The sequence below is a fragment of the Zootoca vivipara genome, chromosome 1 (genome assembly GCF_963506605.1).
Source record: "Zootoca vivipara chromosome 1, rZooViv1.1, whole genome shotgun sequence".
In the NCBI taxonomy this organism is placed as follows: Eukaryota; Metazoa; Chordata; class Lepidosauria; order Squamata; family Lacertidae; genus Zootoca; species Zootoca vivipara.
The window spans coordinates 61,727,200-61,754,472 of NC_083276.1; the positions used below are offsets into that span (position 1 = coordinate 61,727,200).

The 27,273-nt window shown below is 43.5% G+C and overlaps 1 long non-coding RNA gene across 1 annotated transcript in view; it reads right to left on the reverse strand.

Moving 5' to 3' along the window:
• LOC118086259 (uncharacterized) overlaps positions 1–23,539 on the reverse strand; it is a 48,675-nt gene extending 25,136 nt beyond the window's left edge. Inside the window, exons 1-2 of the long non-coding RNA XR_004692728.2 lie at positions 23,421–23,539; positions 12,550–12,611 (exon numbers count right to left, since the gene is read on the reverse strand). This is a non-coding gene — a long non-coding RNA (uncharacterized LOC118086259). The remainder of the gene's footprint in view (positions 1–12,549; positions 12,612–23,420) is intronic.
• Between the last annotated feature and the right edge of the window lie 3,734 nt (positions 23,540–27,273).

Below are 27,273 nucleotides of genomic sequence, written 5' to 3' on the forward strand. Positions count from 1 at the left end.
CCCTCAAGTAAATGGCAATAGGCAGGCAATAGCCCTGAAAGTAGCCTCACTGTGGGCCTTCATATTTTGTCTTCTGGCAAAATATGTACTCCAATATTTCCATTTGGTGATTTAAGAATTGGTACGTATTACAAATATGTTCTCATTTGTACATATTTTATGCACAAAAGCATAGTTATGAGGTATACAGAACAATGTGGGTATTTCAGCGGCAGGGGATCAAATTGAATCATCATGGTGATGGCCAAACTGGAATCTGATTTAGCATGTTTCAATGATACATATTTGGGACTTTCATTCAACCCTCTGGTTAACTCCTTTATACAAATAAATGGGTGGCATATGTGAGTGACAGAGCAAGACTGATGTAAGAACATAAGAAAAGCCTGCTAGATCAGGCCGATGGCCCATCAGGACCAGCATCCTGTTCTCATAGTGGCCAACCAAACTTTCTTCGGGGAGCAAACTCCAGAGTTTATGTGTTGTGTAAAGAAGAATTATCATGACATCTAGTGTGTAGCCAATTGCCATTACAGCATATTTTAAATATGAAACTGTCCAATTTTGACTACAGTTATATCCATTCATTAAGTAACTAATTACCGCAATTCTCCCCATGTATAAAATGACCCCTATTTTCTTGAATCTAAAATTAAGAAAAACAAAACCCTAAATTAGAAGTGAAAATCCGGACAGTCGGTGGTAGGGGCAGAAAGTTGTTGAGCTATTTGGGGGCAAGATCGCCCTCAAAGTTTCCAGCACACAGTGGTGTGGAAGCTGCTCCTGTTCGGCAGCAGCCCTGCTTGTAAACAAAGGGCAGGAGGCTCCCAAGCAGGACACTGAGGCAGAGCATGGCGAAGGCAGCACCCGCTCTGCGCCAGACCATGCCGTCAAGTAAACTGAGCCAAGGAAGGCAGAGAGTGGGCCAGGTTGGGGGAAGAAAATGAGGGGACAGTGGTAGGAGGGACCGCCTCAGCCCGCCCAAGCCAAAACCACAGACATTTGTTTGAATATGAAAATAATCTCTCCCCCGTATGCCCATGTTCTGTGGATAAGATGACCCCCAATTTTTTACTAAAAAAAATTAAGCAAAAAACCTCACCTTATACATGAAAAAAGTTTGTCATTGATATGAGCTTTCGTGCATGCACATTTCTTCAGATACCAAGTGTGCATGCACACGAAAGCTCATACCAATGACAAACTTTGTTGGTCTCTAAGGTGCTACTGGAAGGAATTTTTATATTTTGTTTCGACTACGTCAAACCAACACGGCTACCTACCTGTAATGAAAAAATACAGTCATTTTATGAAACAGGGTCATTTCTGCCCATTAACAGGGCAATGGAAAATGTTCTGCTCCACATAACTTAGCATAGCTGAACTCAAGCATAAAGTCGTGGTATGTGTCATCATTCTAGGTTCAATATTGTTACATATATTATTACACTGAATTTTCTGTCATTATCTCTGTCAACTGAAAATGCACTGGATCCTAATTAAGTTCAATTATGAACTACTGAAACTTATTACAATGCTTCAATACTGGTTACTCCAGATCTCATTAAATAAGCAGAAGTAATAACGTTACATTAAAATTTCTTTTTATTTTTTCCCCTCTTTCCACAGCCTAGTTGGTGCCTACAGGAGGAAATACCACAACACTAGCCTGTTTAAAGTCAACCAGCCACATTATATTATCCTGGATTTTTAAAACAGCTGAATCCCAAGAGTTTCTGGATTAATTTCTCTGTTTTGTAGTATGTATGCTTTCTGTAGGAAGGGTCCCGCAGGCTCCACAAAGTTTCTTTTCATATTCCATGTTGAGTTATTTGGAAAACCTCTTTAATGGTATAAGGATAGTGCTACTGGGCAAAATTTCAATGTACAAATGTAATGTTTATGTTCTACATATTATATTTTTCAAGTTTATCCTTAGATATGTTTCACAGAGTTGCAGGCTGCCCTGATGTTGGGGAAAACAAATAACCCCTTGGTTGAGAGAAACTAGATCACTGCGCAGTCCAACTGTCAGCCAACCTAGACTGATCTCACCCTGAACCACAAATGAGTGTCAAGGAGACTGCCTGAGGCAAGCATGGCATATAAGGAAGTTCACAGTACTCTTCCAGCTGCCAATGCAGGGAGGGCAGACAGGAAGACTGGAGATGCATGCACCAAGCCCAGCCTTCTCATCTCAGTTGCCTGGCAACCCACTCAGGGGATACATGTGTGGAGTTAGGCCCCACCAATTCTAAAACCACTGTAGCCCGAGATACCCCTGTAACAGACCCTCCAAGCATCCCTATTTTCCAGGGATAATCCCGGATTTACAGAAGCCATCCTGGTTTCTTATTTGATCCCGGAATGTTCCCTTAGGATGCCCCTATTTTCATCAGAGAAATGTTGGAGGGTATGGAATTATGAGGACCCCCCCACCACCAAGCCAAGAAGATAAGTAACTATACAACTTTTAGAAGACATCTGAAGGCAGCACTGTATAGGGAAGTTTTTTTTAATATTCAATTATCTATTATGTTTTTGTATCCGTTGGAAGCTGCCCAGAGTGCCTGGGGCAACCCAGTCAGATGAGCAGGGTATAAATAGTAAAATAAAGTAATAGCAATAAGGCATCCCTATTTTCATCAGAGAAATGTTGGAGGGTATGCTGTAAACCAGGCATCCCCAAACTTCGGCCCTCCAGATGTTTTAGACTACAATTCCCATCTTCCCCAGCCACTGGTCCTGTTAGCTAGGGATCATGGGAGTTGTAGGCCAAAACATCTGGAGGGCCGCAGTTTGGGGATGCCTGCTGTAAACCTTTTGACTTACTTTCCCACTAGCTGAAGATCCCATTGCAGTTTTGGTTAAAGGCAAGGTCTTGTTATCAGCATCCCTTTCTGCCTTCCACACACATAGCAAACACAACCTCAAACAGAACCTTCACTGTGTTATGCCTGGTTTCCAAAGGGCATGTTGAAACAAGGGTTACCCAATGGGAGAACTTTGAAGCATTCGGTTAAGCAACATCCCAATGGAAAATGCCACAGGACAGCATTATAAACAGGTATTTAAGCTAGAAGAGCTTATTGGTGGTGATTCAACATACATGTCTAGAATCTCTGTGCATGTGACTTTATCACATACAGTCATCATCCAATGTCATTATTCTGGTTAAGAGCGGACAGATCCCAAGGCAGAAAAAGAGAGAAACAGAATTGCTTACCCTACGACACTTAATGTGTCTGCTTTGCAAAATAATAATAAAAAACAGCAAAACAAACCCAGAAAACACTCTGGCACATTTCCAGGTAGAGGGGGGAAGAGAAAGCCCTGCTGTACAAATGGATTTCCATTCTGCAAGTGGGTGGACAAGCAAGTCCTACTCAGAGCAAAACCATTGAAAATAAGCTACAACTTACGTACATCCATTGATTTCAATGAGCTTTCTCTGAGTATGACTAACACTGGAAATCACCCAATATCTGAAAGTTATTGAATCAAATCTGTATATAATTTTCCCCTCTTCCGCTTAGATCAGGAGTTAGCACAGGGAGATTTACAGTTGAATGTTGGGTTCTAAAAACAAAACAACCACAGTTTAAATTCCCTCAGACCACAATATTTTTCTTTGCTGTACCAAATCTTTAAAATAAATGAAAGGCCATTCATGAGCCAGGCTAGCAGAGAGGTGTCAGTTGACAGAATAAATACAAGGGAGGGGGAATAATCCACAAGATAAGATAAGTAAGCTACTTTGACCGTGACAGTCCTGTAGGTGGAGGAAAACAAATGACTTGCAGAGGATGGCATAGCAATCATTCCATAGACATGGGCACTGTTAACACTGATGTGCTCTCCCAAAGGAGAAGTAATGAATGGAGCACATTTGCCTCAGTTATTCCACCAGAGCTAACCCCTGCACAGAAAGCATTCTCCAAACATGGATTAAGCTTGCCCCGCTTTTCAGGCGCATAGGAAGAGGGGGGCGATGGGAGCGCGCCGCCCCGGGCAGCGCGATCCCGGTAGGGTGCCATTACGGCTGTCCCTGCCCCCAGACACGCACCACGACCCTGCAGGTGATGCGCCACGCCCCAGAACATGCGCCACACCCCTGCAAGCAGTGCACAACACACCCAGAATGAGGGCGGCGTGCTCCGCCCCCGGGATACGCGCCAGCCCCACCCCTGCCTGCTCTCCACCCCCGGTGCCGGAGCATGAAGCTCCGTCACTGCCACTTCTAAGTGCATATTGTGAGTGTTTAGAATCTTTGGGTGCTTCCCAACGAAGCTGTACTCAGAGTAGCCCCATTGAAATCAAAGGGCCTGTCCATCAATTTCAGTGGGTCTATTTTGAAGTAAACCCTTTTATTCACAATATGTTTGAATCACATTGAATATATATTGTAAAACCATTTCATAGCATGAATCAAATTCAAAGCTCAAGAAAAACCAGCAACCACCACAGAGTATAACAAATATTAAATGACACACTAACTATTCAGCAGGGGTGGAAAACTCCTTTTCTTTCAAGGGCCTCCTCCCCTCTGGTGTAATCGGTTGGGGGCTTCATGTCAATTCTGGGGCAAAGACAGCAATAGATAGGGCCAGAGCAAGCAGACTCTTTATTTCACTTTCTCTTCCTCCCTACACCCAGTGGGCTACTGGGAGGGGAAGAGATTAGTCCTGCCAGATTTGATGGTTGCAGAGGGGGCTTTTGAATTTAGGCAGGAGATCACACGGAACCGAGCCCACCCTGCAGGGGTCAGCCAATGTTTTCAGCAGGGGGCTGGTCCACTGTCTCTCAGACCTTGTGGGGGGCCGGAGATGCATTTTAAATAAAAGCACACATTCTACTCATGTAAAAACACCAGGCAGGCCCCACAAATAACCCAGAGATGCACTTTAAATAAAAGGGCACATTCTACTCATGTAAAAACACGCTGATTCGCGGACCGTCTGTGGGCCGGATTTAGAAGGCGATTGGGACGGATCCAGCCCCCGGGCCTTAGTTTGCCTACCCGTGCTATATAGCATCAACAAGTGGAGCACCATTAGCATCCCACAGCGTAGGCTCAGCTAATGAAAAGACCCTGCTACGCTATGAAGTTTCACAGAGTGTACTATAGTGAAAGGAAAAACACAGAATAAAAAAATTCCTTCAGTAGCACCTTAAAGACCAACTAAGTTTATATTTTGGTATGAGCTTTCGTGTGCATGCACACTTCTTCAGATACAGACCAACACGGCTACCTACCTGTAACGAAAAACACAGAGTAAGCTCTCACCTGTTGGCCTGGAGGCATGGGGAATGCATGCAGCAGCAGGGCAGGGATTAAGCTTGGTACTCTTGCAGCATCTGCAGGCTGCATAGCAGGTGATCTACTCTGTCAAAGCACAAGGGACAGGGTTTGTTCGTTTTTTTTAAAAAAATGCAGCCTTATTTGCAACATGGCATGGATCACCATGAGAGCTTCTTCCTTCACCATGTGACAGTGCAGCTGCTCATGACCCAGGGAACATTGTGTAGGCTGGTCAGTGGGAGATCAGCAGATAGGTGGTCCTGCCAAGTTAAGGCAGAAAGTTGCAACAGATGGACTTTTTTTGTTGCCGTTGTCCCTTCCGGCAACAAAATGATTCCACGATTTGTCCTACTGTCTTTGTAATAAAATGTACACAGTGCAGGATCGCATCACATTTTCAGCATAAAATTTTATTGTATTTCAAAACATCGTCCATATATTACTTGTAACTTAAGCCTTGAACTATTTCTTCTCTGTTTCATGTTATAGTACTTGGCGCTATAAGATTGGAGTATGTGCAACTGATATATACTGGTCATGAAACCACAAAAGAGAGAAATAAACTCTGGGTGGCACAATTTTGAAATGACCAAATATATTTTTATTGTTTATTGCTGAAATTGCCACCCCACACACCAGTAAGAAAATTCCTCTCCGTCTCTAAAGAGCCATGGTGCACAGATGATTACTCCTCTAAAGAAGATTAATCTTTACTCTCCTAGATTTGGGGGAATTGAGATACTGCTGCCCTTGGACAGCCTACTTCACAGAATTTATATTTAAGAAAAACTTACTGGAAAGAGAAATCTACTTATCTGAATGCTAAATACAGACTGATGAAAAGCATTACCATTTCTCAAGGTGTCCTCTGGCATTTTCTTGAAGTGAAAGACCAATATTTTACAGTCATGGAATCACAGAACTGTACAGTTGGAAGGGACTGTGAGACTCACCTAGTCCAGTGCCCCAGTCCAATATGGGGCTCAAACCCACGACCCTGAGATTAAGAGTCTTATGCTCTACTGAGTGAGCTATTCCAGATCTCAAAAAAAGCTTGAATGTCTCAATAAATCTGAAGGATGCTTCCCGGTGGGGGCTTAATACATGGGACATTCGGGTATTTTAAGCAGGTAATTGGCAATGGGTTGTGATTTTTAAACCAAATTCTTCCAATAAAAGGAATGTCTGTACACACACAGAGAGAGAGAGGGGGGGGGCTTATATACACATTGTCTTTCTCGTCCCATTTAAATGATGAAATAGTGCTATGAGAAGAGGGTCCCTCCTTAAACATTGCCCCTGGCCCTTTCAGAGTCTTAAATGGGGCCTGGCCAAAGACTGTGGAGAAGATACATCGCTTGGACCCGCCTGTGTGTTCAGGAGTCCAGTCGTTACTCCTTCATGGAGTTGTGCTGCAGTAGCTACCATGCCATGATGAACATAACGCAAGAAGGATACCTCTGCAAACTGCAAGTCTAAGTCCAGGTTGGCCATGAATACTTACGTCTTGGATTCCCAATGGGTAGCCCTGTTTGTCTGTAGCACCTTAAAGACTGGCCATTTTGGTAGGACATTAGCTTTATTCCCTTTGATCAAAAGGGGAAGGAAGCTACTATAACAGCGGCTTTAGTTGGATCCAACTTCTTTGTGTAACTAAACTCCAGTGACACAGAAACAATGTGGCAACTATGTGTCCTATAACTGAGAGGCAGTGTGACTTGGAAGAGGAAGAGGAAGAGGAAGACCAGTTGCTGTGAGAAGAGGATGGGACTTTTGCCTGATTCAGCAGGGCTCTTCTTATGGGTTTTTTTCTTCTTATCTCCCTAGACTGGTTCTTTGTTTATAGGGCCAAAGCAGTGTAAATCAACTCTCTTTTCCCACATTCCACAAAAGTAGAAATCAACATATATAAAAGATTTCCAATGATAAGCTTTAAAGTTCTACCTATTTCAGAGCACTGTGAGATGCCCCTGCACAAAGCAGCGCTGAGGTTTTTGTGGATATAACTTTCCAACTCATCAACCTAGTTTATACGTACCCAACGGCATGACAATTCACTGTGTTAATTGAGAGTTTCAGCTGTTCAAATAATATTTCAGGTTGGATTATTCCTTCAATTTCTGAGAGATTAATAAATAGTTATGCTTCACCTCCACTCACCTTTCTCGTCCTTTCTGTTTAAACACTCACAAGCACACACCCAGAAAACACAATTCACGACATGTTGTTTAATTAAAGCCACTTTTTTATCAACTGTATTTAATGAAGAATTCAGTTCATTGTAAAGCCTTAAAGCAAGCAGTTTTGGACTAGGGAAACTGGCCCCTCAACATATCAAAATGCCCCAAAATCATCATCCTCCTCCAGCCTTACTCCCAAAGCAGGCCAGGGAAACAAATACACAAACAATAAAATAATTAAATCATCAAAAAGCAATTCTAATACAAAGATGCAGGCTACTTAAAAGGCTTGTTGGAAGGGGAAGGTTTTAGTAAGCACCTAAAAGGAAACAGAGAAGATGTAATATTTAATGGGAGAGCATTTCAAAAGGTTAGTGCCATATTACTAAAGGCCTTGCTCATAGAGAGACCAGATATTCCATTTTACATTGTTAGTTAGCCACGTGGCACAGGAGGTTACTCAATAAGGAGGCTTAAGTAAAGGATTTTAAAGTTATTTTATCATTACACGTTCTCCGTAGTGTTGGAGGTGAAATGTAGACTACAGTTATCCACTCAATGGAATGGCTTTTTTACTTCACCTCTGTGTCCAAAACAAGATTATTACATCCTGAACTTACAGAGCACACCAAAGTGGCTTTAAATTGTCCCATCAGTTATTTTAAAATCCTTCATCACAGAAGATTTGCCTTGCTTTAGGTTACTCAGCAATCAAGTTTTCCTTGGGAGATTCTCGATGGCCTTTCTTGTCAACACCTGATCCACACTCTTCAAAACACACCTGAGGCAAATGAAGTGATGACAAGCCCAGGTTATGGTGTTAGCTTTCCTCACACCTTCTTTTGTTATCAACAGCACGAGTATGACTCACAGACTGAAACCAAGGCCTTAAAAAGTCAGGGAGTTAATGGTTTTAAACAGGAATCAGATAAGTGCAGTCTCCAAGTAGTGTGCCACAAGCTCTTACAAAGGAGGAGGTATGGGTTCAAATCATATAGGAAGAGTATCATCAAATCCCCAGGGAAGAAATCATTTGGGGTGAAGATAACCATACACTCTAAAATCTGGTGCAAATTTTTGTTTCCTAGCTAGCAAAATCTTCATGCAGTGTTTCAGTTTCACATGAAATTTGCCTATTTTTTCTCACATACTTCTTTCCAGCAACATCCATTTTTGTTTTTGTTCATGATGCCATTTGCAAAAGAAATGTTTCGTTAATTCATGGTTTAGTTTATGCTTATGCCATTGTTTTCTTCCATTATCGTTTTTGTCAGTAATTACTTGAAAACTTCAAAAAAAATACAAAATACAAAATAATTGGCAGGAGGGAACCCCGAAACAGCTCAAACAGGACTGAGCATGCTCGCTGAACATAGAATGTTGACAAACTTTTGTGGGGAAGACAAAAAAAAAACCAGGAAGATGTGGAATGGTGTATCCTTGGGAAAAGGTGTTGCGGCTTTGCCGGCAGCCTCCCCTTTCCCTGCACGCTTGCCGGCTGTGCCCTGTCAACCATATGGCTGGCTGGCGTGCAGCTTGTCTTCCAAGCTTCTGCGGGAGGAGAGTGATCCCCACAGAGGCTTGGGAAAAGGTCGACAAGTTGACAACTCTGGAAAATGGGGGGGGGGGGACACCGGTGCCGGAGGGATCTTTGCACCACAACGCCAGATATGCTTAAGATGGCCCTGCAGATGATGCCCTCTTTAACATATAAGGGTTCCATGGCAGAACTCAAGGCTCCATTAACAGGCAAGGAAAGGGTAATATAAGACTGAAAGTATGAAAACTCATTGGTACAAGGCATCCCCTTATAAGAGCTAATGGGCTCAGCACCCAGAAGTATGCCCTCTCAAAGACCACCCAAGTGTCAGAACATCCCATGTATAGTGCTAAATTCCACATGCCCCCAATTTAAAGCTGGATACATGAAAAGCAATTTGTGGAATTTAGGGCTGCATACATGCAAAGCAGAATCAACAACCACTCTTAGCCTTTACTTTCCTCCCTCCCTGTGCCTTCAATAAGAACCTTTTTTTTTGATGAGTAAGACAGTAAAGTTCGCCCGGCTGAAGAATGAATAAATGCAGCACACTTTTAAATGTAAACACACCTCCGCTTGTGGTTAGAAAAGTGATTGCTCAGTGCATCTTTCATGTTTGAATAAGACAGGAAAATGCGGTACAGAACTTCACGCAAGACAAGCAGTCTAGGGCCACTGAGATTGATACTCCTGTTAAGCCTTCCAAGTACAACCACATGATAAGGTTAGCATGTGCTCATCCTAAAAGCATTTGTGGTGCGGGGGGGGACTCAAGGAAGATAATAAAACTTAATAAAAGTTAACATTTGGCTGCAGGGCTCCAAGATGGTGTTGTATCTGCATTCAAGTTACTTTAACAAAGGAGGGGAAAAGAACTACATATATCTTAAAGCGCCATCTCTAAATGAGGCATGTGTAGTTTCATTGTTACATTCCATGGCAGCTGCGACGTCTGGAACTGATAACGCAGAGACAAAGGAATTATAAAATAGGTTGCGGTTTGGGGCAAAAATAATAGGTGTGATACATGGGTGAGGTATCCAGAAATGAACCCTGATCCTTTCCTCCTTGTGTGTCGTTGGCTTCATGCAAATGTGGGCACATGCAAAATGGATCCCTTTTTACTTCATTGGACTTGATCAAACTAAACACACTCAAGGATGTATGCATGCAACAGCTACTTCCATCTGGAAGGATGAGGGAAGTCCACATGCACAAGATTTCTGTGTGCCCTTTGCAGTGCCTAGAGAACTCTGAAATTAGCCATAGCTGTTAGGCCATTGCATGGGTAAACATGCATATTCAGCTACAAATTTCCCATTCATTTCAATAAATCTTTTGCAGGACATGTTTTCAGTGGGCTGCACCCTAGATCTTCTCTCCAAGTGGTGAAAACATCAGGAGGGTCAGTAAATACACATTTGTCAGCGTTAGCATTTTTGTTCTCAAATAATATCTCTGTTCTGTGTTGCCAGTGACTGCTGGGCTTAAGAATTGCTGTGAGTCTAAAATGGGGAGAGGGAGAACCATGTATGGCACTTTGAGCTCCTTAGAGGAAAGGTGGCATATGAATGTAACAAATAAATGCGCCAAGATGGCCCTGACCCAGATAATACTCACCCCTGTATGTCACAACTAGAACAAGGATGCTTCACTACAGGGAAAGCATGTTTGATGGTACTGTATCTCCATGACAACTGCAAAGTGTATTCTAGCTTTGGACTACATCTCTGGGGTGTTCCATTGGCATTTGAGCTGGTTTTAAAGCACATATAGTGACTGAAGTGGTTGTGAACCACACATAAAACTCCTTAAGTACAATTGATCTGAATGGAAGCAAACAAAGGAAACAGAGACCTTGGTACCAAACATCTCCAGACAAGGCATCTGTGGAAGTTGTCCACACCTTTAAACTCTCCATCACAATTTGTAACCATACTTATATAATCCTCCGCAAAGCTAAGACATCTCATCTAGCAATGAAAAACACTTAAATGTATCAGCTTGCCAAGAGAACCGATGCATCCATTTCCAAGGATGTCTCAGCTGTTTACCCGATACTAAAGTCACACATAAACCCAGACGAACCAACAGCAAAGTTTAGCACTTCAATTTCACCATCTCCTTTCAACTTTTGTGCACAGATCAAAATTCACCTGAATACAAGCTCTTATAATTGATTATGCTAGAACATGCCTAGATGAAACAAAATTGATGCCTTCTTTGATGATTAAAGTTCCTTTAAGAATGTATCCCCTCCTCCACACATACACCAAATTTGTGCATGGAACTGTATCAAAGGAATGCAACCAAACCAGGTAAATTTCTTCACATGGGAAATGGCTCCTTTTTAAAGCACATGTGCTAACAAGTATGGAATACTCAAGATAATGCAAAAATGCATTTTTTTTTCTTCAGGACTGTGTATATTATTGAGTAGTAATGGATGTTCTGATCCCAGAGGGGGGTTATTAAATTATTCTCCTAATTAAAATATGCAGGAAAGTTAATTTCAAAAATGAACAGCTGCTTTTCATTTTCACACAATTGCTCCATGTGATTGCATGGAGACATATCGATGAGAACCGAGACTTACTTCTGAGTAGACTTTAATAAGAGTGCATTGTAAGACGCACTTCCTGAGATATTTACTAAGCAGCCTTAAGAAAATGAACCACAAAGCAAAGGGGAAATGATGTAATAGATTCAGTGAAATGGGGGATATTGAACTAGTAGTAAATCCTAGATAAAACAGAGAGAGTCTTAAAATTGGGGGTGCAGGAGCAGATGCATGCCTTCCTCGTTAGATTCCCATAGGCATCTGATTGGCCACTGTGAGAATAGGATGCTGAACAGGCCTTTGATCTGATCCATCAAAGATTATTAAGTTGTTAAGAAAGCAAGGCTAAATTAAGGTAAGACAACAACTCAACTTTGGTGTGTCTGTGTAAGTCACCATAATTCAGTGGCTGCTCAGAGATTTTGGAATTCCCTCCCTAGAGAAGTTAGACTGGCTCCCTCCTTGTTGTCTTTCTGGTGCCAGATAAAGACTTTCTTATTCCAACTGACTTTGGGAAACAACTGACTGCTTTTAATGAAAGGGTTGGTGCCATGCTGTTTTTACTCTGGGTGTGTATTCTATTAATGTTTACTTTTTAAATTATTGATTTTTTTCCTATATTTTTTTAGCTGCCTTGCGTCCCTGTCAAGGAAAAGGGCAAGGTATATATAAACATATAATCTTAATAACAATGGCTGGCTGATTCCTAAAACTCAAAGACACCATGCAAGAAGGCATGAATTTTATGAGGTAATTATGAGGAACTTTAGCTTAGCCGACTTAAGAAACCACGGTAAGTTTTTATATTATTTAACAGTGTGCATCCCTAAGAAACCATTACAGAACAATAGGTTGGCGCTAACCACAGAATGGCCACAAGAGTGATATTGCTCCCCAAGGTCTTCTTGCACAGCACTGGGCAATTAACAGCCTTTGCACTATTTCCACAAAAAGCAAGAAATCTTACCTAAGGTCAGTTCTGATTCTCCATTTTCCAGTATGAGTGCTATGTTGGGGCCTTCTTCAGTACTGCAAGTATAAGCATGATAAATACAGTAGTTAACAAACAGGCTCACCTCACAAACTAAGCAGTGAAATCCAGAAGTGATTTTTGGTGAAGAGATGCTCAGATTTCAGGTATTACAGGTGTTCCAGAGCAAATTAAATCAGCACTGAGGGGCTGTTGTTAACAATTCACTATTAAACTGATTACCAGCCTCTAGTATTCATTTCTCAGTGGGTAAACAGAGAATCAGTGAGAAGTTACAAGCAGCTGATATTGCTTAGCATTCAGAAACAACCATTTGCTTTCTAGCACCTTGCCAGTGACTTCCCTTGCATTACTCATGTGGTAGCAGAGACATGCATATAACAAACCATTTCTTGATTCTCTCTTATAATCAGTACAAAGGAAGCTATGGAATTTATATACGGAGAGAATCCAATAAAATATTTCATAATACATACACCATAGCATTTCATACCAGCAATTCTCTGGATGATTTATGTCCTTTGCATATCATTGGAGGAGGGTAATATAGCTTTTGTCACCTTTGTGCAAGGTTTGTATGAAGTGGGATTACTCTGATGTTTCATAAAATACATATTTATGTATTTCCCTCTGGTCTTTCAAAAAAGAATACTCCTTTAAGTTTGATGAGTTATCTATAGCAGAGATCTTTTGAAAAGATGACACTCCTTTATTACCTGTGTTACCAAGAAGGTAAAATTTAATTGCAAATGGTAATTGCTCCTCATTTCCACATCACGTTTTATGTGCAAGGTGTGCTACAATCTTTTGTTTAAAAAAAATCCACTTATCTGCACTACACTGCCATAATGTTCCTGGTTGACAGACTGAGCTAGGAGCTGAACCCTGTTCTCTCATGCCCAAATGGATTTACTACTCAAGCCTGAGGTACATTTTATAATTGAAGAGAAGTAGGCACTATTCAGAAAGTTCCCCTGGGTGTCAAGAGTTTAGACACACCAGGCCCATCTTTAGAGCAGCCATCAGCATCATTGTTAAATTATGGCATTTCCTCCCACGAGAGGTAGAAATGGCCACCCACTTGGAGGGCTTAAAAATAATATTAGAGTAATTAATGGAAGATAAGGCTATGTTCTGTTGGAGGTGAAATGCCTTTGAATCACAAGTGGAGAAAGGACTTTTGCACTTAAGTTCTGCGTCCTATAGACATCAGATTGGCTGCTATGAGAATAGAATGGTGGACTATTATTATTTCAATTAGTTGCCTTTCACCATAGGTTCCCAGGGTAGATTACAACAACATAAGATACAATGTTTAAAACTGTTTAAAACAAATTATAGTCACAAAAATAGGGTGGGTTCTAAAAATACAGTCATACCTCGGTTTAAGTACACTTCGGTTTGAGCACTTTCAGTTTAAGTACTCCGCAGACCCATCTGGAATGGATTAATCCACTTTACATTACTTTCAATGGGAAGGTTTGCTTCAGGTTAAGTACGCTTCAGGTTAAGTACAGACTTCCGGAACCAATTGTGTACTGTGTTTCTCATATTTTAAGGCATCCCTAAAAAATAAGGCATGGCAGGATTTTCCAGACCTGGCGAAATATAAGGCATACCCCGAAAATAAGACATGCTGGTACGGTATGGCAGGGCACGCCGCGCCAAGTCCCGACCCAGCGGGACCCAGCAAGGGCAGCAGTGCGCGCTTTGCCGAGCCCCGACTGAGCGGGAGCTGGCAAAGGCAGCAGCCCGCCGCCGGCTTGGAGCTCGAGCCGGCAAAGGCAGCAGCGGCGCTTTGCCGAGCTCCACCGAATCGGGTGAGAATTGCGTTCGTACCCCTGCCTTGCAGCCTCCGACCCTTCACCCAGGGCGTTCACACGTGCATCCCCACCCCGACCCGCGTCCTCGTCTACCGGTACCTGAAAGCTGCGCACGCGGCATTCCAGCACAAAGCCGCCAGCCAGCGTCGGAAGAGGAGAAGGAGGTGCCGCCGAGAAACCCAGGAAGGGGAGGCGCAGCGGGAAGGAGGAGGAGACCGGCGGGGAGGGATCCGGAAAGTTGTGAGCGACTTCCTGCTCCCCCCCCCAACGGAGCGAAAACCAGCAAAGGCAGCAGCCCGCCGCCGGCTTGGAGCTCGGCAAAGCGCCGCTGCTGCCTTCTCCTCTTCCGACGCTGGCTGGCGGCTTTGTGCTGGAATGCCGCGTGCGCAGCTTTCAGGTACCGGTAGACGAGGACGCGGGTCGGGGGTGGGGATGCACGTGTGAACGCCCTGGGTGAAGGGTCGGAGGCTGCAAGGCAGGGGTACGAACGCAATTCTCACCCGATTCGGTGGAGCTCGGCAAAGCGCCGCTGCTGCCTTTGCCGGCTCGAGCTCTTAGCCGGCGGCGGGCTGCTGCCTTTGCCAGCTCCCGCTCAGTCGGGGCTCGGCAAAAAAATAAGACACCCCCGAAAATAAGCCATAGGCTTATTTTCTTGAGTAAAAAAAATATAAGACATGACTTATAATATGAGAAACACGGTACTTAAACCGAGGTACCACTGTACCGTTATAAGTTCCTGGGGCACCTGGACTCCCTCTTCTAATTCCTTGGTGCCAGATGCTGAGGTTAGCATGTTTAAAATACAAGCCAGGAGCCAGCCTGGCGATGGCCCACTACAGATGGGTCATTAGCTGGGACAAAGGGAGTGGCACTGTGCCAGAGGGCAAATGGGAGGGGCCCCTCTCCCAACTCAGAGTTAGTTAGAAAGACAAACCTTTGGAAGTAGAGCTGGAGGCAGAGTTGGAAGGAGGACAGTTGTTTTCGAGATTGCAGTTGGGGTGGTGTAAGATGCAGGAAAAGTTAGTGCACAAAACTGGAGAAAGCAGGGTCAGAGCAAATCAAAGGCAGCTGCCATGGAAGAATCAGGAGCTTCTGGAATGCTGGAAGCCCCTCTATCGTAGGCTCATGTTGTATGTATGTGTAAATAAGCCATATATCATAAAGATACCACATAACACCGGTCCTGAAAGACCTACATTGGCTCCCAGTACGTTTCCGAGCACAATTCAAAGTGTTGGTGTTGACCTTTAAAGCCCTAAACGGCCTCGGTCCGGTATACCTGAAGGAGCGTCTCCACCTCCATCGTTCTGCCCGGACACTGAGGTCCAGCTCCGAGGGCCTTCTGGCGGTTCCCTCACTACGAGAAGCCAAGTTACAGGGAACCAGGCAGAGGGCCTTCTCGGTAGTGGCACCCACCCTGTGGAATGCCCTCCCACTAGAGGTCAAAGAGAACAACAATTACCAGACCTTTAGAAGGCATCTCAAGGCAGCCCTGTTTAGGGAAGCTTTTAATGTTTAATGGATTTCTGTATTTTAATGTTTGATGGATTTCTGTATTTTAGAATTTCTGTTTTGTTGGAAGCCGCCCAGAGTGGCTGGGGGAACCCGGCCAGATGGGCGGGGTATAAATAATAAATTATTATTATTATTATTATTACAGTCTCCACTGTGCCTCGTTTCCAAAGGGAACACGAATCCTGGGTAAGCGCCTGGAACTTCTGGAATCTCACACTGCTTGGAGGTTGGAGTGGCGAGCCACTCAATACATATCTCAAAGACATGTCTCAAAGTAAAGAGGTATGTCTTCAGAATGCAATAGAAACTGTGTAATCAAGATGTCAAATACACCTCTGTGGAGATGGAATTCCACAACTAGCTGAGTAGGGGTCTTCTTATGTTCTGATTACCTGAACTGAATACTGACTACATGGTATCGTAATGGAATTGGGCAGGGTTCAAAAAACAGTTCTAGTCTCCATTAAAAGCCACATTAGGGTTTTTTTAAAAAAACACAAAACCCTGTCTGGCTCCAAATGTAGAACTATGATACTGATGGAACAGCTTTAAACAATGATACAGTTTTAGCCTGATGGATATTTGTCAGTGCGTGAGGAAGAGGGTGGGGTGGAAATGTGTCACCACAGTTCTCTGATTTCATGAAGCAACACCTGAAGAGCACAATGTTAAGCTGCCTTAAAAGTGCTTTTTCATTATTAAGAAAATGTGGTGCACATGTTCGTTGCAGGATGTTGCTATTCCCCAGCATGTAAACTGGGAAAGCACAAAGCAAGCAGGCAGGAAGATCAACTCCAGCCTCCTCAGGAGGCAACAGGGCTGATAATATCAAGCATTTAGTCCACTTAATATATTAGGAATTGGGGGATATCTGTTTTCTTAATTAAAAAAAAATGCAACCAGACCCAGTGATTCCTTGCAGGTGAGAAAAAATAGGCCCACAAAACTGCTCTCCTCACATGAGATCACAAATCAATGTTTTTATTAGATTTCTTGCCCACTCTCTACTGTGAGGTCCCAGGGACAATATCAAAACCACTTAAAACAAATTACAGTCAAAAGAATAGGGTAGGTCCTTAAAAATACATCTCAGGTGTCAAAAACCAGGGCAAAGAGGTGCATATGACAGGTGAATGTGCCAAATTCAACTCTGAGGGGCAGAAATTCCATAGCTTAGGGGCTGCCGCACTGAATGCCCTCTCCTAGACTGCTACCCTAACACTTCTGAGAGCAGTGGAACTACCAAGAGGGCCCTCTCTGCTGATCTTAAAGCTAGAAAGGGTCTGTAGGGAAGCATATTTGGGGCCTAAGTCAATTAGGGCTGTGGCATGGATAGGTCCTCAGTATCAGATGGTGGATACTGGAAAAAGGGGTGGCAGCAGCAGGTCGCTACTTTTCTCACCTAGCCCCCAAGCTACTCTGCAACCCTCAGGCATGGTGGAGGTCACCATCCTGTTGCCAGCACTGTAGAAAGATTCATCTGCTGGGTTGTAAAATGGCGATGCCATCTCATTCTTACCTCAGGCAGGAAAATATATTGGGTTGGCCCTGGCTGGGTGTGAAGAGCTACTTCCACTAGTGAAGAGAATGGAGCAGCTCCTTTCACAAAGGAGTATGTGTGAAGCTCAGGACTGATGGCTGCTTTGAACCCTTGCATACACAATAGGTACACATGGGCCTGCAACTAAGTTTGCAATCAGGCTCAGATCACATAAAAACACTGTTTGTGTGAACTTCTTGTGGGTGGTTCATATATGGCTGCCCCAATTCCTACAACAGCAGTTTGGCTAAGGACTCTGACCCAACTGTGTCCCTGGTGACTGCAAGCACTAGTCTACAGGAGAATACGAGTGGGATCCAGTGGATTCCCCTCCTTTTGGTGAGCCCCTCCAATGGGTTGCAGCAGTTGTCCTCTTTTTTGGACAAGCAAATCATCTCTCTCCCTTCACCCAGTGGAGAAGGGAAGCAGTGGAAAAATACATCTGAGCCTGTAAATCGGGGATGGGAAATGTGTAGCCCTCCGTGATAATATGCAGTTATTGTAAACAGTACCATATGCAGTACTGAGTAAGAGTGCAATAAATTCAGACGCCTGGAATTGGATGATGAAGACGTGTCTTGTTGAATCACGGTGAGAAGATCTTTCGGATGAAAATGGAACAATGCAAAGATGGAACAATACTAAGGGGAGGGGAGCCAATTTTATCATTCCAGTGTTTACTTTAAAATTGAAGGATGTAAATTAGCTAAACTAATTTAAAAATGAACACAGTGTTTTGTTAAGAGGAGGGCCTGGGCTAAATGTTAGGAGCCCAGGATTACTCCAAAGTAAATCTATGTCACAGACTTTTTAAATGATTGCTGTTTATTTTCAGAAACTGACACAAAATTGCGGTTGAACTTTCCATTGATTGCATAAACAAAACAAACAAAGCTCAAATGTATAACTAGACTAGAACAATACAATGCACAGCTAACACCAGTATGGGACAGGATTGGATCACAGTGGTGGGGAGAAGATTGAGCCCTTTGCTGTTCCTGTAGTCTGGATCCAGAACGGGGCTCCCCTAAACATCCAACTTCTATTTGCATAATTCTCATTATTTTTACTATGGATCATCACAGCTGCTACTACAGGAGTAGGGAGCCTCAGGTGGAGAGCTGAATATGCCCCTGCAGGTTTCTCTATCCAGCCCTAGAGACTCTACCCAGGCCACGCACCCCAGGCCTGTACCCTTCTCTAGCCATTTTACCTGTTCTAATATCTGTAGCTTGCCTGGCCACACCCACTACTGCTATGAGGCCCTGGAAGGTTTCCCATGAGGAAATGTGGCGCTTGACATGAAACAGGGTCCCCAGTCCCTATGCTAAGGTCTTGGGTGTAGAGTCATTCACTCCCTCTTCCCCAGTTATCATTACTACTACTGCTACTTTTATGAAGGTGTATGCTGCCATTGAAAGGCTAAAGGACCCTGTGTGAGAGGCAAGGAAGTTAAGATCTCCCAGGGTAAGAGGCTGGAAGAAGAAAGGGAAGCTCCCAAGTGAGAGCTGGGTATGTTCATCACTCTCTATGTGGGATAAGAGCTAAGATTTACCTAGGATAGACGACTTTGCATTTTTTCCGTATCCTTTTTATGTTAGGTGGGTTTTTTTTTTGTAATGTTTAAGGAAAGTCTCAATCAAGCTTTCCAAACAAATAAAGAAAACATACTATTTTTCCATAGTGCCTTACAACAGGTAACAACAATTAAAAACCATATAAAAGGTGAAACAACATATCAATTAATTATAGTAAGCACTTCAATTTGGTTGGGGTGGTGATGGCTCTACCCCTTTTGGTAAAACCCCAATATATTTATCTTCATTTTTTAAAAAAAATCAGCCGCATACTGCTTTAAATGCAGAGTACAGATGGCACCCCAGCCCCTTGCCCCACAGGCTGAAGTAAGGATGGACAAGTCTGTCAGTTTTGGCTTTACTTTCTCATTTTTCCAGTCTTAACTTCATTCTTCTCCATATTTGCCACACCAGTTTGCAAGTACAGTGGTACCTTGGTTTAGGAACAGCCCTGCTTACCAACTATTCAGTTTACGAACTCCGCTAAACCAGAAGTATTGTCCCGGTTAGCGAACTTTACCTCAGTCTATGAACGAAAGCCGAACGGTGGAGACGTGTGGAGAAAAAGAGGGGCGAAAGACGAAGTGAGCGGGTTTGCCATTTCCTGGCGTGTTGGCGGGGCAGACGCAGAGCTCAGCAGAGATACGAACTGAGTGACTCTGATGAATGATCATTATGTGCTAACAACCGCTTGTAAATACTGTAAATAAAGACTATAAAAACGTCAGGAGCCTCTCATGGTGATTGTGTGAAGAGAGGAAGCCCTTCACCCCTGACAGTGTGCACCTCAGTTTAAGAACGGACTTCCGGGGGTAGCTGGGACAAAGGGTGTGGCACTGTGCCAGAGGTACTACTGTATATCTATTTTTAAGTCTTTGCAAAAATTCAACAGTTTCAATGCAAATGGATTAAACTAAATACATTTTTTGTACATAGATTTGCCTGATATTAGCAATTTCCCCTAAAAATCACTGTGTCATGTAGCTTAGCCTCATCCCCTGCCACCATACCCACTGACCACAGCCCTCTGCCCCCACACTTAAAGGGATGCCGCAGGCATACTGACATATGTGCATAGAGCTTGTTCGTGCAAGGGGATATTCTGGGCCAATCTGTATCTGTTCCATGAAAGAGTTTCATGGTCATATGTTATGATGCATGTTAGGGCCCCTTCTCATGTCACATGTAGTGGCATAGGTAGAGGGCATTTCAGCAGTGAGGCTCCAAACAGTGCATGTTTTGGGCACATAAGGTCTCTCCCCCACCTCAGTCACCCTAATCTCTCCAGCATCTTTATTGCTCAGTCTTCACGGGTGATTTAATGTTGTGAACAACTCAAGGAAGGAGGCATCATTTGATTCGAAAGGTTAAGGAGAAATCTCTTGGAACAGAGTATTTCAGACCTTGAATTGGTAGGAGGATGCACTGGGCGCTAAGCCTATGATGAGAGCAAGATGGAACATTGGCATATAGCTCTGGTTATTTTTGTTAGATAAACTCTTTATGGCATTGTGGCCTAAGATTTATTAGGGCTCCTTTCGTGAAAGAACTGATCTCAATGATTGCCAAACAAAAAAGAATATAAGGTCAGGGCAAGTCCTCCAAATTCTGTCATCTCATCTGCCTCGTAAACTTTGCCTACGTCACCTAAGAAGATTGATGGATATTTTATGTAGACTGTCAACAATTAATCACACAAGAGGCAAAAGGTTAAAAAGCAAGAACAAAGGCGTAAGCAGAAATTCACATATCCACAAACATTTCCAGGATCGTTCCCATGAGGCATAACATTAATTCAGGATGTATCCTCTATATATATGGTAAAAAAATTAATTTCTTGTTTAAAAAAAATGAAATTGGCAATGGCAACCCCAGTTTTAGGAATTTGTTTTCCTCTTCCCACACCATTGCTTTTTCCTTTTGTATCACGTCTTTTCGATTGAGAGATTGTGTTGTTTTTTAAAATTTCTGTACAAGCAGTATTTTAGGTGCATTGTCTTACTATATATTATTTTTATAAGAAAAGAGTTATGCTGCAGCTTCACAAACTTCAGTGTGACAACAGCAGGTGGAGTGGGTGAGTGAAACAGGCAGACTGGTGGTGCGAGTAAGCTGACTGGCAGAGTGAGCGAGCAAGCAGCCCAGATGGGCCTTCCCATGTTCCTCCAGCTGCTGCTGCTGCTGCTGCCACCACCCGCCTGCATGAATGCACAACAGGGTGAGGGAAGACTGGGGTCCAACTGAGCAGGCAGCCCAGCTGAGCAGATGACTGGGTGGGAATTCCGGCAGAGCAAGGGAGCTGGCCACTCCCTCATAGCAGTGGTACAGATTTGACTTGCAGCAGGAAACCTACCCAAATCCTATGCTACTTGTGTCCACAAAAAACCTGGCTGCGGGGAACTCTTTTTCAGACTAGAGATGTAAAATGTGCACTTGGTGAACTAACCACTAACATAAAAGCGATTCATCATGTCTTTTGGACCACCGTTTTTATGCCTCCAGCTCCAAAAACACTCCTATGATTAGCTTATTTGGATTATGGAATTCCACACAAGTACAGAATGTGACAAGCACCAAATTCGCTTTCCTAATAATCTGTTTTTGTTTTTTTTTAACTGTGTTTGGCTCCTGCTTGCAGTTGGCCACTGTGACAGAGTGCTAGACTAGATGGGCCACTGGCTTCATCCAGCAGGGATATTTTTATTTTCCCGCTTGGACTACTGTGATGCACTCTGCGTGGGGCTACCTTTGAAGGTGACCTGGAAACTACAACTAATCCAGAATGCGGCAGCTAGACTGGTGACTGGGAATGGCTGCCAAGATCATATAGCACCGGTCCTGAAAGACCTACATGGCTCCCAGTACATTTCTGAGCACAGTTCAAAGTGTTGGTGCTGACCTTTAGAACTATAAATGGCCTCGGCCCAGTATACCTGAAGGAGCGTCTCCACCCCCATCATTCTGCCAAGACACTGAGGTCAAGCGCCGAGGGCCTTCTGGTGGTTCCCTCACTGTGAGAAGTGAGATAAAAAATTCCTTCAGTAGCACCTTAAAGACCAACTAAGTTTATATTTTGGTATGAGCTTTCGTGTGCATGCACACTTCTTCAGATACACTAGAAACAGAAGTGTCAGACCCTATATATATACAGAGGGTGGTGGGGGTGGGTGGGAATGGGAGATGGGCTGATGGGAGTGGTAAGCCTGTAGATGGATGTTAATGGCTGCTGATGGCTGCAATTAGTCCTGGGCTGAGGTGCTAAAGAAAGCTTGAGAAGTGAGAAGCTTGTGAGAAGTGAGGTTACAGGGAACCAGGAAGAGGGCTTTCTTGGTAGTGGTGCCCGCCCTGTGGAACGCCCTCCCATTAGATGTCAAGGAAATAAACAACTATCTGGCCTTTAGAAGGCATCTGAATGCAACCCTGTATAGGGAGGTTTTTAATGTTTGATGTTTTATCATGTTTTTAATATTCTGTTGGGAGCTGCCAGATGGGCAGGGTATAAATAAATTATTATTATTATTATTAGCTAGTGCTGTCAAAATTAATCATCTCTTTGGCAGCATACATATGGGTGTGGGGTTTTGTTCAGATTCTCTTTCATATGTTGGACACAACTGGAAAGGTATCTGTGCATGGAAGCCTGCTTCTGCACACAGATTGCTGGATCCGACTGCTAACATCTGTGATGAACTGCACACAAACCCTGCTTAGTACAAGTTCCTTTCAAGGCCAGATGGAAAACAAGCAGTTTCCACACAAACTCACCACAGGCACAAGGGTTGTGTGCTGTTGTGCTTCAGCATTTGCTGAGGTCACACTGGAACCATGTATATCTTCTCCTTTGCCGATAACCTCACATTCCTCTTACCACTTTGTGGGGTTTAGTGAACATCAAGGCCTACTATTCTTTACACACACACATACACACACACCCCAGACTGTTTGGCTCCTCATCGTATGAGAAAATTCTTTCTCCATCAGGTAGTTTACAAGGAGTACTAAGTCATTCTCTGGGACAAGTCTCTGTGTGCCTCAAACAGTGCCAAGGAGCACTGAGGGGAGGAAATATCAGTTAAGCACAAATTTGGAACTTGAAATTGCCAACATACAAATAGTAACCAGAGAACAGAACCTTGATTTGAAACATGTTTTCTTCCAGGAACAGGGTTCTTATTCCTTTAATTGCTACGCATCTCCCTATCCACTCCAGGAATGGCTGTGGGAAGTGTTCAAGGCATTCTTTACCAGCTCTCCCTGGTGAACCATTTGCCTGGCATGCAAGGTCTGATCAGAGTTGCCAGATCAATATTTAATTTTAAAATATGGAGCCAGAGGGACACTGTCATATTCTTTAGCAAAGGTTCTCAAAGCTGTGGACCAGGAGTGCCTAACCTGTTGCTGTCTCTACATGTTGTCAGACTTCAAATCCATTCAGCCCCTGAGTGTGTGGCCCATGGTCAGCCAGCGCCGTCTTAAGCACCCCTGTCGCCATGATGCGCCGCATCTCTCCGGCGCCCTTCCGCCCCGTTTCCCGGCGCGGTGGGCGGGTGGGCGCGGCGCTGCTGCGCGGTGGGCGGGCAGGCAGGCACAGAGTGATCTCTCCGGCGCCCTCCCGACCCGTTTCCCAGCGCGGTGGGCAGGTGGGCGTCGCGCGCAGCAGGCCGGTGGACCGGCCGGCCAGCGGGCGGGCGCAGCTCGCGGCGCCCTCCTGGCGGGCCGGCGCCATGGTGCCCTGCGCCAGCGGGGGTCTACGACGAGCCGGCCCTGTGGTCAGCTGTGATAAAAGCTGTAGATGAAGAGTATCTGGAAGGCCACTCCTGCTTTAGAGTGATAATCTAACAGAGGCACAGACTCTTTTTTAGAGGAGGGACACATTCACACTATACATGTAATGCACTATCATACAGTCATGGCTTACCCCAAAGAATTATGGGAGCTGTAGTTTAAGTGTGCTGAGAGTTGTCAGGAGCCCCCTATTCCCCCCACAGAGCCACAGTTTCTGTAATTCCTTCTGAAGAGAGATTATCAAAACACTCTGGGAACTGTACCTTTGTGAGGGGCAAAAGGGACTCCTAACAATTCTCAGCATGCTTTAAAAGTACAGTTCCCAGAATTCTGTGGGGGGAGGCCATGGCTGTTTAAAGAGGTATCATAGTGCTTTAAATGTATGGTATGAATATGACAGAGGTTTTGGACATCTCTTTGACCTGTTTTTAATTTGTTGGAAGCCACCCAGAATGGCTGGGGGAATATAGATAATAAAACCATCATCATCATCATCATCATCATCTGTTGTTGTTGTTGTACCTTGGTTCTAAATCCCAACCTTGCATGTGGTTTTAGACTGGGTCACATATGATATCCATTACTTGATTTGCACTACTTGTTTACATAACTGTAAACTGGGTGGCTTGAAGCTAAGTGCGTGAATTGGCTCCAGGGGAAAAGCACTACTGTATGTCTGAACTGATCTGATGTTGAAGTTCTGTCTTCTTCTTTTTTTTTTTTTTGAGTTTTAAAAACAAGTTTATTAATCAATTTAAAACTTTACATAAAACAAAAGCAAATATAGTAATGGTACAACTCAAATATTTCCAATTTTGCAAGTCATACTCATTTCCTATATCTATATAAATAAGAACCCCCTCCCCCCTCCCATCCTCCCTGTTCCCCCCCTTCCCCTTTCCTTTCCTACTATTTTCCCTACCGTCTCCTCTCCCTCCCTCCCGTCACCATCATTCCTTTTTTCCTATTGTACATTATATATATCTATTATATATACCAACTCTGGAGCTTGAGGAGAGCATTCAGTAGAAATCATTAAAACTAAAAATATTATAGGAAAAACAAAGGGTTTATATGTGTTTTCCCTTTTTCTTTCGTGTTCTCCTTCCTGCCAATCACTAATATATTTTTTAAACATATGCGAACGTGCTACACCCAGTATATTTCTCTATTATACACATCTAATACGTCCCTTTGTCTTCAATTGAGTTGTTCTGCCCCACCACCATTCTATGACTGGCTCCATCCTATGCACCCCATTTTTATGACTGCCTCAGCTGCTCGTTTATCACTGACTCCACCCTCTGTAATATTTTTATCACTGGCTCTGCCCCATGTTTCCCATGCTGGGATCTGCACTTGCAAAGTCATTGTGTGACTGGCTCTGCACTGAGCCACACTTTTAAATAATGTAACTCAATAATTTCCTGCCCTATCAAATGAGCCCTGAGAACAGAAAGTTTGAGAACTCCTCATACACGGTATTTGTTTTGGGATTTCTCTTTCAGATGTGTGAAGTTACCCCTTGATACTCGAGTCATCAAATAATAGAGTAACCATCTTACTTTTTCCATGTGTTCAATATGACAGTACTCTGTGATCCCCTGCTTTAAAATGGAGTCTCAGAAGAATTCAGCCCTATAACCCAAAGTTGGAAGAGTTGGTTTAGCCTTGGATAAACAGTGTGATCTCACCTTGTGTATTTTCCTGTGTATTTTCCTGCCTCCACAAGGCAAATGAGGACACTATTAATAAATAGCAGATACACCTCGTAGATAGGTTTTTACATTTCAAATGCTGGAGTTTTTCTTCAAGATAAAACTTACAACAAGAACAAGAAAAAACAAAAAAGTAAACAATGAAAAGATTTCTTTAGACATAGGGCCAAACTACACATTACGTGAGAGACCCATGACTAGACTGCCCTTTTTTTTTTCTTTAAATGAAATGCAGCTATGGGTGGAGAAGGCAATTTGCTTTGTTTCATTTTACTCTTTCCCACAGTGCTATTTTCCAGATTAAAACCACCAGTCCCCCAAGATGTTTGTCCCAGAGGGAATTTCTCTTCATGGATTATAAGCTACTCTGTCTCCGTTTTACCACCGCCCATCCGCCAGGGCACTATGTGGAAAACAATGGTTTACACTTCTTGAACTAGAAGACAAACTATTAACACTGTTGTGTTCACCCTAATACCTGGGTAGTGAGAGACTACAGGGGTCCCAGCACTTACCCAGGGTTCCATTTCTTTGCAATGAAGGTCAATGGAGACCGTGGTCTCTTTAGAACACATGGTTTTCACATATATACAACCCGAGCACTGGGTTGAACAGCTCACAGCATTAACACTCCCAACATATCTTGCATCCCCATTAGTTTCCAGGGAGGTTATCAAAGGTCATAGCTTTGAATTCAACCCACAGAGAAAAGCAAGTCTCTTTCTCCCCAGCTTTTAGCCCAGCCAAACTTACACACAGACTCCGGCCAACTCTGCTATTGTTCTCCTACCTACAGGAAGATGTCTCTCCAGCCCCCCTTCCTCAGCCCCAATCCAGATCTGCTTTGGCATCAGAAGATGAGACCACTTATTGATTGATTGATTGCATTTATATCCTACCTTTCCTAAGGAGCTCAAGGCAGTAGAGATTCTTTCCTTCACATTTTCTCCCCATAGCTATCCTGTCTAATTGTGGCTGAGTGAGAATTTGAATGTGGGTCTTGTTTGTCTCTCAGACAAACAGAAAGAAAACAGAATAAAACTCTACCTGCTCTGAGAGAAGCCTCTCTCATTCAGAAATTGGGTCCACACAAGGTGTTTTGTCTGAAATTGCCCACCATCTGTTTTCCCATAGAGAATCAATGATACTGTTGCCAACCCATTCCATTCCAAGGTTTTCTATGGGAATCCCCCCCCCAACCTGATTTGTGTTGCACATGCACACACATCTGCTTAAAATGCAATTGCAGCACTGTTATGTATACTATGGACTGGCAAAGCACAGTCTATTTGGGGCTACTGCGCCTTGACTAGAAGCTTCCTCCTTTCAGCTTCTCTCTCTAACTGCTTCCTGTGGTCCAGCATGGTTGATAAATTGCCTTGTACTTAGTCATTTACTGCAATGTGGGTTTTTGGGGGGTTTTTTAAAGACAAGTTTCCTCTTATTATCCTCCTGCCACTTTCTTTTATAATAGAACAAGCACATCATTTTAAAGACAGCTCCTTGAAGAAGAAAGGCAAAAGAAAAAAGTGAGCCTAGCCCAGGTAGAATAGACCAAAAATAGGCACCACAGCATGACGGGGCTCTCTGCTAGAAAAGCAAACTGAGGGACAATCCCATGTGTTTTTACTAAAGCTGTTAATTCACTCCTCACATCTCTCATTCAAGTCATCAATCACAACATAACCAAAATAGAGCTCAGCGCGCAGCTGCTAGCATGCCACTGTAAATGAACCTTCTGC